The sequence below is a fragment of the Python bivittatus genome, unplaced genomic scaffold, assembly GCF_059951505.1.
Source record: "Python bivittatus isolate LINGU-HERP-01145 unplaced genomic scaffold, Pbiv_v1 ctg000080_np1212, whole genome shotgun sequence".
Lineage (NCBI taxonomy): Eukaryota > Metazoa > Chordata > Lepidosauria > Squamata > Pythonidae > Python > Python bivittatus.
The window spans coordinates 46,154,647-46,165,354 of record NW_028277035.1 but is presented as its reverse complement, the minus strand read 5'-3'; positions in this window follow the sequence as shown (position 1 = coordinate 46,165,354).

Here is a 10,708-nt window from a genome sequence, read left to right as displayed (position 1 = left end):
CCTCTGTTTTATCAGATGCTAACTTAACAATATGCCTCCTTGGAGAAATAATAAATAGCCATTAAGATCTATTGGTTTAATAATGTTTTTAATTGCACATGAGACTAATAAATTGCCTGGAGTTTTCTGACTGGAATTGTAATACTAGTTTAAATGGTTCTTTAGTCCAATTCAGCAGGTTTTTCTTGTGTTCTAACTTGCTTTGCTTATTGTTTGCAAACCTTTTTTTTTCTTAATGAGTTTCTACTTATAGTAACTGTTATGGTTTTGCTGTGACAGCAAAGTTTAGAAATTTTAACTTCACTTTTCCTGATATGGTGACCACATTGAACAAGATTGCAATTAATTGTACCATTATTTATTTGATTTATATCCTACTTCTACTTTGTACAACTCAAGGTGGTGTACATAATGTTCCTTTCTCCTATTCTCCCCACCCTGGGTTAAGCTGAAAGAGATTAACTGGCCCAAAATCCCCTAGCCAGTTTCTGTGCCTAAAGTCTCCCAGTCTCCCAGTCTCCCAGTTTCTATTCCATCACTTAAACCATCATGCCAGCAATTGCAAAGATTTGCAACCCTGTTCGTCCTCAACTGTCACTATCTGACAATGATGGACCATTCTTTTTGCTGACAGGTAGCTTGCATTTGGTCTAAAGCAGGGAATTCTCCTATATCTTCAAGGAGAAACCTCATAGTGACACCAGAGCAAAAATGCTGAGGCGGCAAACATTGGATTGAAGCCTCTCCATGGGCTCTTCCAGATGGTTGTGTTAACCATCAATTCTTGAGCTGACATAACTGTGCTGTGTCCATATTGCTAATCCTTATTCTGCAACAAGGCTAGTAAAGGGTGCTGTGCTTTGTACCTATTGCAGGCCAACTTAAGGAAAGGGAATGGTGGATTCCCTTAGCTTCATCTCTCCTCGCGCCAAGGGTCAACTGCTGGCAGGAAAACAGCCACCACTCTCTCTCTTTAATGCAAAGTGGGGGAGGAGCAAGTATAGGAAGATGTTTGACAGTGAGTTTAGTTGTCTTGCTGGTGACGGGGCAGATGTTTCACACCTGTGACCTCTCAGTTGAGCTATTTATGAAAGAGCACTAAACCTATGACGAAAGGTATCCTGGCTGACATGTCACAAGAGTGGATGAGGGATTTCATGAAGCAGGAACATCAAAGACTTCCATCTTGCTTCAGCTTGGGAACTGTCAGCTAGGGTACTTCTGACAGTTTAGTGCTTTTTTAAACTATCACTCAACTTGTGTCCATAAGATGCCTGTGTGAGACAGGCAGGCAGATTGGCATTATGAAGGCAGAAGCAAGATATTCAGTCTCTCTTACAACCCAAGCCAAAAAGCCCGGTGATTGCAGAAGGAAGGCAGCATCTGCAGAAGGCCTAAAGTGGCCCAAAGGAGCTGGTCAGGTCCCCATCTCTGTGGCATCAGCAGCACATTATCAGTAAAGCGTACATGATATTATTCACGGCTACTGTTTATTTACTTCTATGATTGGTCGATATGCTGACTTTCATTTAGGAGCTCAAGGTGGCATACTTAGCACTCCCTATTTTTCCCCTCAATCCCAAGGTGAGTTGACCTGAGAATGTCTGGAAAAGAAAGGAAAAACTACTTTAAAGCTGGAACCCACTAAGGGGGACTTCAAGCTGCTTCAGCTAGGGGCTGGAGATGCGAGAAGGAAAATGACATAAGAACATGACAGAAAAAAATAGTTATCAGGACATATTCTTGTGCAGTTCGGGGAAAGTGCCCTGTGATTCTCAGTTATGTGCTTCTTGCACCTAAGGATTTGAAAAACGCAATGTTATTTGAAAACGGTCGTGAAGGACTCTAATATATTTCTTCCTGTAAGTGAGAAAATATGAAAGAATAGGAAAGAATAGAATGAAGCAGCTCTTAATCAGTGGTCACTTGGTTGAACACACACACATATGTAGCACACACTGCTACTATTCCCCACATAAGTAGCAGTGGAAGAAATACACATTTGGGCTTGAGTGGCATGTTTTTAGCATGATCCAATTCATTCATAGAAAGGGCTCCCTAACATTTTGGTGGCATCAGTCCCATGATCTGTAGTTTTTAACTTTACACCAATACCTATAAATCAGCACATGCATATTTTGTTTAGAGATTCACAAGTGACCGATGTTCACTCCAGGGGAAGTTATGAGTGAACTCCCCTTAGTCTGCTTTGGAATCATTTAATTGCTAAGATTGTGTAGAACTCCAAAGAGTAACCTTGATTTCACAAAGCTTTGATCCAAGTGCCCCTTTGAAACAAAGCACTGAATCAAAATGGCATTCCCCTCCCAAGTGCCAGATTGGAGCAGTCATCTTGCTTCAGGCCAGATACTAGAAGGGGAGCATATACAGAGAGACCCCTTTCTATCAGATTGAAATGGTGGCCAAATCAAGCTGTCCAAGTTTGATGCTTCAGTTTGGGGTGTCAAAGCCAAACAACTTGATTTTCTGAGTTAAGGCATCCTCTCCTGTCAGATTGCTGTGATGGTCTTGCTCACAGTGACACCTCGAGGCAGAGCAGATCCCCTTCTCATGGGCTTAATCATTATGAATTTTCTCAGGGCTAAACTACACAATGCAACATTTATACTGCACAGCTGTCCTTCCATTTTTATTATACTTCAGAGTAAATGTGTGGTAATTAGGAGTGTAATATGCAGGGAGACTTAATCCTTTCCCTCAACCAGTTGTATAATGACACATTTTCCAATGCGTACAATAACTGGAAAGTTGGAAACTGCTGACAGTGGAGGTTTTTGAAAAAAAACACGTGGCTGGGTAAAGACAGATATTGTTGGAAAATGGGGCTGGGGGTCAGAATTACATTTTCCCCTCCTCACATGCAGCGATCTAGAAGTATACAGTATTAAGATGCAAAGCAGACAAAGGTGCTTCAGATCCAGTGCAAGTAGACTCTCTATATCTGCTGGCAACTGGTTAACAGGAGGGGTTACCAGAGCAGTGATCGGATACAATTCTCAGCTGAACATTAAAACGGGAGGAAAAGTTATTTCCAGGGATCTGCACCAATAATGTTGGCACATCCATGATGTTGGTTTAGTATCTATAGGCCTTGCCATAATGCCCATAGTCATCTGTGGTTCCTCTTTCCACTTGGACATTTGATTGTCCTTATCCAGAAGCAAAAGAGTTTCTTATTTCAGTTGAGAGGAGGGGGAAAATCTCAATCACGTATAGATCCAAATAGAGAAAAATCCAAACAACAGGGTGCCTGGTTGTATGAGTTTAGTCACGTAGCAATCCGTCTACAAGAATGAGCAACAGTCAGGATGAGACAATTAAAGGAAAGCTCTGCTCAGTAAATGACTTTTTTTACTTGCTGAAGGCCAAACTGAAATGTTGGAAAGACCCTGAGGTTGCAATGGGCAAACCAGCTGGAGGAGATAAAAGGAATATCTTTTTCAAGTTGAGCTCAATTCCTGGTGACTTCATGGAAATAATATAGAAGTGGTTTGCCACCATCATCATCTTCTTCTTCTGTTTTTTTTTTAACTTGCTGGCTAGAACCACAGGCCTGGTATTTCCTAGCAATCTTCTACCCAAGTACTAACCAGGGGTGAGCCTATTTACCTTCTGTTTGTACTTATTTTCCATTATGCTTGATTATATTTTATTTTCATTATTACTGCATATGAATACTACATCATCAAATGATGCTGGCAATTCATGTTACAATTCAGTAGCAAAATCCCAAAGAATATCTATGACACCTTACAGATTTAATGCAACTTCACACTCAAAAGTTTGAACAACAGCAGACTAAACCATTGAAAAAGGGTTTGCATCTATTGAAGAGTGTAATAAGCTAGACCAATCACATTCTGGATAAGTTCATTATAAACTTTAGCAGCATTATTACCACCATGCCTTCTTTTCAGTGCAGGAGCACATAAAATACCTACTCTTTTTTTTTTTCAATTGCAATAGGTTATCCCTCCACCCACTCACCGTTTTTTGATGCAACTGTCTCCCACATCCTACAAACAACCTGCCCCCAACAGTGCATGGAGACAAGATGTTGTACTATCAAAGCTCAATCAAGGTTTGTGGCATCATAAGCCCTCTTCCTTTGTTTATGTGAGAGTGAGCATCTATGTTTTAAGTGTCATCTGGAAAGACCCAGAAAGATGCTGGATAAATGGAATCAATCAGAGGACTTGAAGGTTCCTCAGGCTTCTTCCAGATGTTTTGGGTTTAATAATAAAAAAAAAAAGACTTTGCCCCCTGCCATTCTGGTAAATGAAACCCACATTTATTTTCATCAAGATTCAATTAAACTCTTCCCTCCCCACCACCACTCCAAGACAGGGTGTTGCAAGATTTGAGGCCTGAAAGATACCTCTATCACATACTGCTTATTCTTTCTTCAGGAACAACAAAGACAAAAGCTAGGCATGCAAACTTCCCAAGGAGCTCACATTTCCAAAAGCTCTTCAGCCATAGCTGGGGCCCAATTTCCAAGAGAGCTGACACCTGAAATATCACAGCAAAGAGGGTGTCAGTGGGATGCCAGAAGCGATCAGTTGTAGCACAGACTTACAGCCAACTCTGAAAGGCTTCTGACAGCCCCCAGGGAAAAGTACTATTAAAACTTCAAGAAAGTTTCCTCCATAGTGCTGAATATATTTGGGTGCAGCAAAAGCACATGCATATAAAAAATGACAGATATAATGCATGCAGGAGCTTCTTAGAATACCCAAAATTCCTGAAAAGAATGCAAGATGCTGTCTTCTGGTATCTGATAGAACAATTCAAAGGGAAAATTGAAGAAGCGGAATAATAAATCCCAGAAAAGATTGTGTGTGTGTTTTTCTACATGCCACTTCCAGCCTGGCATCCCTGAGAATTAGGACCCAGGGAAATGCATTGACATTTGGATCCAGCAGATCCAAAGTTGCCATCACCCTAATACTGAAATGGGAGCTTTTACCAGTAGTGTCTCTAGAACAGGACAACAGGACAATTCATGGCCCTACAACTTTGAAGGCCCCCAAATTCCTCCAACACATTAAAAAAAAAAGTTAAAGCTTTGCATGAGAACTTGCCTTCTTCCTGCCCTCCATTTGTGATTTGTCTCTGCCTTCCCCATCCTCTTCGTCTTGCTTTTCCTTTCAAGGAAACAAGAAATGGAGTGCCTGGATGGTAGAGTGCCTGGAGAGTGTACAATACACAAAGGGCCTGGACAACATTTTGTCCAGGATCACCACAACCCCAGCTGCGTTGGTGCCATCCTCTGGCTACCACCAAAACTAATGGTGGTAATTCAAGGAGAAATGGGTCATTGTCTGAGTTTCTCTCTATCAGCAAAAGGAAACCTCCATTCATTCCAAAAACTAGTGCCAGGATACACTTTTATTTACAACCAAGAGACTCCTCACAACGACAATAGGAGGGGTGATAGAGCACACGCTGTGTGTGCAGAAGCTCCCAAGTTCAATGCCTGATATTTCCAAATAATGCTGGAAAACACTCTGGTATGAAAACTTGAAGGTTTGCAGCCAGTAGATTATCCTGATTTAGAGGGACCAGTGGTCTGGCTCAGTTTCTAATGAACTCAGTCAACTCTTGGGGTTTTGAGATTGCCTGGGTTGAGAGATTGTAACAGGATAGTATCTCTGCAGTAATGCTGTTGTAAGGTGCATCTCCTCTCCAGATAGCAAATAGGTTTGCAATAACTTTCCACAAAGAAAAGCGAGAGCCAGGGTTCTGTTACAATACAGACCAAATAGTGTTCAAATGTGAGAGTGCTTTGGGGAAACTGGCTATTATAAGGTGTGAATCTGATTTAAACCTTCTGTTTCTCCAGTGAAGGATGCAAGCATGAGCCAGCATGAAGAAGAGATAACAAAATTCATAAGGGAAGGAGATCACTGCCTTGAAAATGATAAGATAGGTGGAGGTTTGCCATATGGGATGAGCTAGACTTAAAAGTTGCAAAAAACTAACACGCAGAAGAGATCAGATCTAATGTGCTTTGCTAGGGCTGAGGCACACAGAATCTCCCATGTATGGAAAACTAGACTGAAAAGAAGCTGAACATGCTGAGGAAAGCCTCACCCCACCCAGTCCCATCATAGATCTTGCCAGATTCTATTTTTGCCTGCCCAATCAGTTCCCAGCAGCAGTTTTTCTTACTTTCCAGCATGCCAGAATCCTCCCTGTCTCCAGAGGCAGGTGGCACAGAGCCAGCCTCTCTTTCTGCCTGTTTCTGTGGCATAAACCTGCTCAGTCTCCCCAGTGTAGAGCAGACACAAGTCCACAAGGAAATTTCAAAGGGCAGTCTGAGACTGATTTCCCTATCTTTGGAGGCTTCAGTTTTCTACCAAAAAGTAGCAGTCAGTGCCTTGGGGCCACAAGAAGAAGATCAGGATGGCTTTGTGGAAGCTGAGCAAGAGCTCTTCAGCACTGAAGAAGCCTGGAGTGACCGTGGTGGTGAAGAAACATAGAATAGGTGGAAAGAAACAGAGAGAAATATAGCCCATCTCTGCTCCAACATATTGTATTAGTTTATTTTGTTTTTAAGTGGAAGAAGATACTCAGGGTTCCAAGGAAACATACTTAAAATGCATCATGTTTTTCTTGTTAATTTTCTTGTTAATTCAGTACTTTCTTGTCATTGCCCAGAAATACAAACTGTAGATCAGGAGAAAAACAGCCATATATGTGCAGCCATTCTAGAGTCAGTGAAAAGGTTATTTCAGAAGTAGGACTCTTCGACTGCTAACTGTCCAGTTGTACACCAAAGCTGTGTTTGTACAACATACTAACCTATGCTTTGCTTAGCTTAGAACTCCAGGATATGAAGTGTCAAGAGAGACATAGAACAAATCTGACTAAGCATGTTAAGAGCCCACCTTAGGGATTATATTATGGTGATTAGGCAACAGAACATAATGATTTATCCACCCTTATCACGTCCATTGATAGACAACCAGCAGCCCTTTTTCAGTTGTCCCACACTTCACTGGGCAGTGATGAACCTCAAGGCCATCTGTTGGGCCTCTGTGAAGGATATTCTAGGCCTCTAGCAGACAAAAAACTTGGAATCACTCAGAGTTAGATTCTGCCAGGTCCAGATGAATGGCAGAGGCGCACACACACACTAACCTGTGGTTTATTTAACCATAGTTTACTGAATTATTGAAATTGTCTGAGTTTGTGCAGCACTTTGAACCATAAACTAATCACACTGGCTAAGATCACACATTGCGCTGAATGCAAAGCAGTCAGTCAGATTTTAGCCCAGCATGGTGTTCAAATCCATCTTAAAACTGTTGTAGTGCTATGTGGGAAGAGTCTTATGGTGAGGTCACATTTATTGTCCAAATGGCAATTATATTTATAATAATTGGAAAATCAACTAATTGAGGTTCCAATCCTATACACAATTACCTAAAACCAATCCCCAAAACAGTGGGATCATACTTTGCATGATCTAATTGTGCATATTTTTCAACCTAGCTGGAATTTCCAGAGGGCCTCATGTGCCATGGCTGAAGAGCATTTACCAGAAGGCAAATGATGGCAATTTCTCCCCACAGTCCCTCCTACCCCTCTGAATTATCTTCAGCAGGATAGTCTCTTTCATTGCAACCAATCTTTCCTTTTTCTGGGCAGGGGAGCAAAGCAGTTCCAAACACAACACCAGGATCCAGCCCTCAAGATTTTATTTTCTAAGCATGGTAGCCAGGCCGAAGAAGGTGTCCAGACTTGTATCTAATCATGGAACAGACACGGCTTGGCAACATTCTTTTTCTGCCTTGTCTCTGTAATATTGCCTTCATCTTGTCCACAGCCCATGAGCATAAGAGGCTTAAGTCATCCTCAGCTGAATTCCTGGTAAGTAGTGCTTCCCCCACTGTTCCAGCACCATCCAAGAGCAGTCTCAAGGTGTATAAAACCAATTACCTAGAGAGTTAGAGGACTCTCCTTTGTCAGATGTGTTCAATTAAAAGCTGAACAGCTGCCTGTTGGGGGTACTTTGATTTGGGTGCCTGAATTGGCAAAAAGTTGATCTTAATGTCCTAAATAGTCCCTTCTCCCATATAATTTTATGTCATGCTTGAAGCAGTGGATTAGGGCTAGGAAATCCAGGCTCACGTCCACCCTTAGCCATGGCAACTCAGTGGTGACTTTAGGCTAGCCAATCTTTCTCAGCCCAGCCTAGGTCACAGGCGTTGCTGTTGTGTGGATCAAATGAAGGGAAGGCCCATGTAAGCCACCCTGAGCTCTTGAAGGAAAGATGGAATCGAAATCAAAATCTAAATAAATAATTCTGTGTAAAATAATTCAGTAAATACATTTGGTTCAAAAGTTACTAATAAACCCATGCTGCAAACAAGTTCAAGAAAAAGTTGTTCAAAATTACAAGGATCCAGGTTTCTGAATATTAATAGTCCACATATTTACATTCATATATTTACTATCAGAGATATTGGATACATAACACATTTTTCCTTTTTGGCTGCATCACGGAATTGTTTTACCCTGCTCTATCAGTATGAATAGGGTTTAATTGTTTGGGAAAGCAATTGGCATTTGACTAGAGCATAGGCCTTGAGGCCTGGAAAAAAAGCAACAGAAAAAGACTCCAACAGAAGACAAAATGCAAGGATGGGAGCTCATTAGGAGAGTAGAGGTTTTGTTGAGCTGGTTGATTTGGGTGGAAAAATGTATCTGTAATGAGGGTCAGTAACAAAGAGCAGAAAGCACAGGATTCTGACCCAAGATCTTCCTGATTTTCTCACGCATGGGATCATTTCCATCATTTCTTAGTGGAAACAAGCTGAAATGGTCCCTTTTCTCCCTGCCACATTACTGGGTATGAACTGCTTCTCTTTTGTTCTTCCCACATCTCTGTGATGTTAGCCATTGTGACATGAACATACATAACCTCCAGCCAAGCCAGCACTGTCCTAGTACTGTGATATTTAATGACAATTAGAGTTCTGAGAGATCATAACCTCAGTTTCAGAAGTCAATAGGCTAGTTTAAGGCAAACCCAGGCATCTCCCTGGGAGACTGTGGGCTTGCTAATAGAACTCTTGTGGATATCCTCCAAAATTCAGAACTGAAAGAACAGCAGAACTCCACAGAGCCTTTGCAAGGTATAGTGTCTGCATTTCTGAATCTGATTTATAGTGGATATTAAAAACCAAAGCGGAGGGATGTATCAGATATCCCGATAGGACCCGGTACAGATAATTAAAAGGCAATTGATATAAATAAACTATCATTATAGTGCCATAAAGCTGCATTTTGGAAAGCCAAGAGAAATTGTAAGTGGTCAGTGCCAAAGGGACCACCTTCTAAATCAGCCAAACATGCACCCTCTGGATTTTGCAGCTGCAGAGGCTGTAACAACTACCTTGGCTTCACTACGCTTTTGCATACTGAGCCACCTGCTTTAATCTTTATCAGACAAGTTACACAACATCATTTTGGGGAGACGCTAATGCAATGAAATAAGTTGCTTTGGATAGGAAGAGACAAAGGACAACAATGCCCTGTGGGAGGCCTAACCTGCAATAAATTCTCCTTCCCCACTTCTTTTTGTTGTTGTTCAGAAAAGGGCCTGTAGCCAGAAGCAATCAACTCGCATTAACTATAGAGCTCTTAGAAGCCCATTCCATCCGTTTCATTTCTGCTCTGAGAAGTGGATCTGCGATGCTCCTGCTGCCACTACATCTACGAGTGTGGTCCACTCGCAGAATCCGGCTGCCAGCTGAGTACCATCGCCTCCAGAACGTTCCATTGGGCTTCAGGTTCTCTGCAGATATGTAAAAGTGATGCAGATACATCAATTGGAGGATAGCAAGAGAGGAGCATGAGAATGGAGACTTTAAGGAAGGAGACCGTGAGGCTCTCTTAACTAACCCAACCCTTTCCCAAAGCTTTATGGTGGACATTTAAAAGAATTCAAATTACTTCTGAGGGCTGATGTAAACAGAGGTTTCTTGACAGATACTAGTTATCTGTGTAGAAAGTCACAAAGGTGACCTTGGAGAGACTAGACAGAGACAATAGTTAGAAAAGCATGGTCTTTCAGTGGCGTTTTCAGTCTTATCCCAATGCAACATTTCAAAAGTGAGCCATGTAGGAAGCAGACTGGGACTGATGCAGTCTGGGTTGGTGATCTGCTCTGCTCCAGTTGGTCTTGCCTTTCTACTAGGGTTGAGCAAGAAATAGAAATATTGCTGAAATGCAGCTCCTAACAGCCCCAGCCAGAGAGATGCAGGACCTGTAACTCAACATCCACGGAAGGTCTGCAGGCTGTCTGTTGCAGACAGTCTTTCAAAGGGTTCCCAAGCAAAACCTATTTCTTCCTCCCTGCCAGCCACATCACCTCCACCACGTCTTGGATAGGAAACCCTATTTAGGGCTGCTGCAGTAAACTCCTCTGACCTTCTTAGCTGGCTGGTGGGCCTAAAGAGGTTCTTCCCAGCTCTCACCTTGCCATATGGAAGGTTCACCCACATACCAAGCAACTACTACCAAAAGTATCTGTCAGTCCCACACATCGCAACAGGGAGGGCACATTCCAGGTTCTCTCATTGAAACAATGTCAATTTGTGGGATCCAGGTGGTATGCCTACTCAGTGGTGGCTTCTGGCCTTTGGAATTATTTTCCACTGACATATGTCTGGCT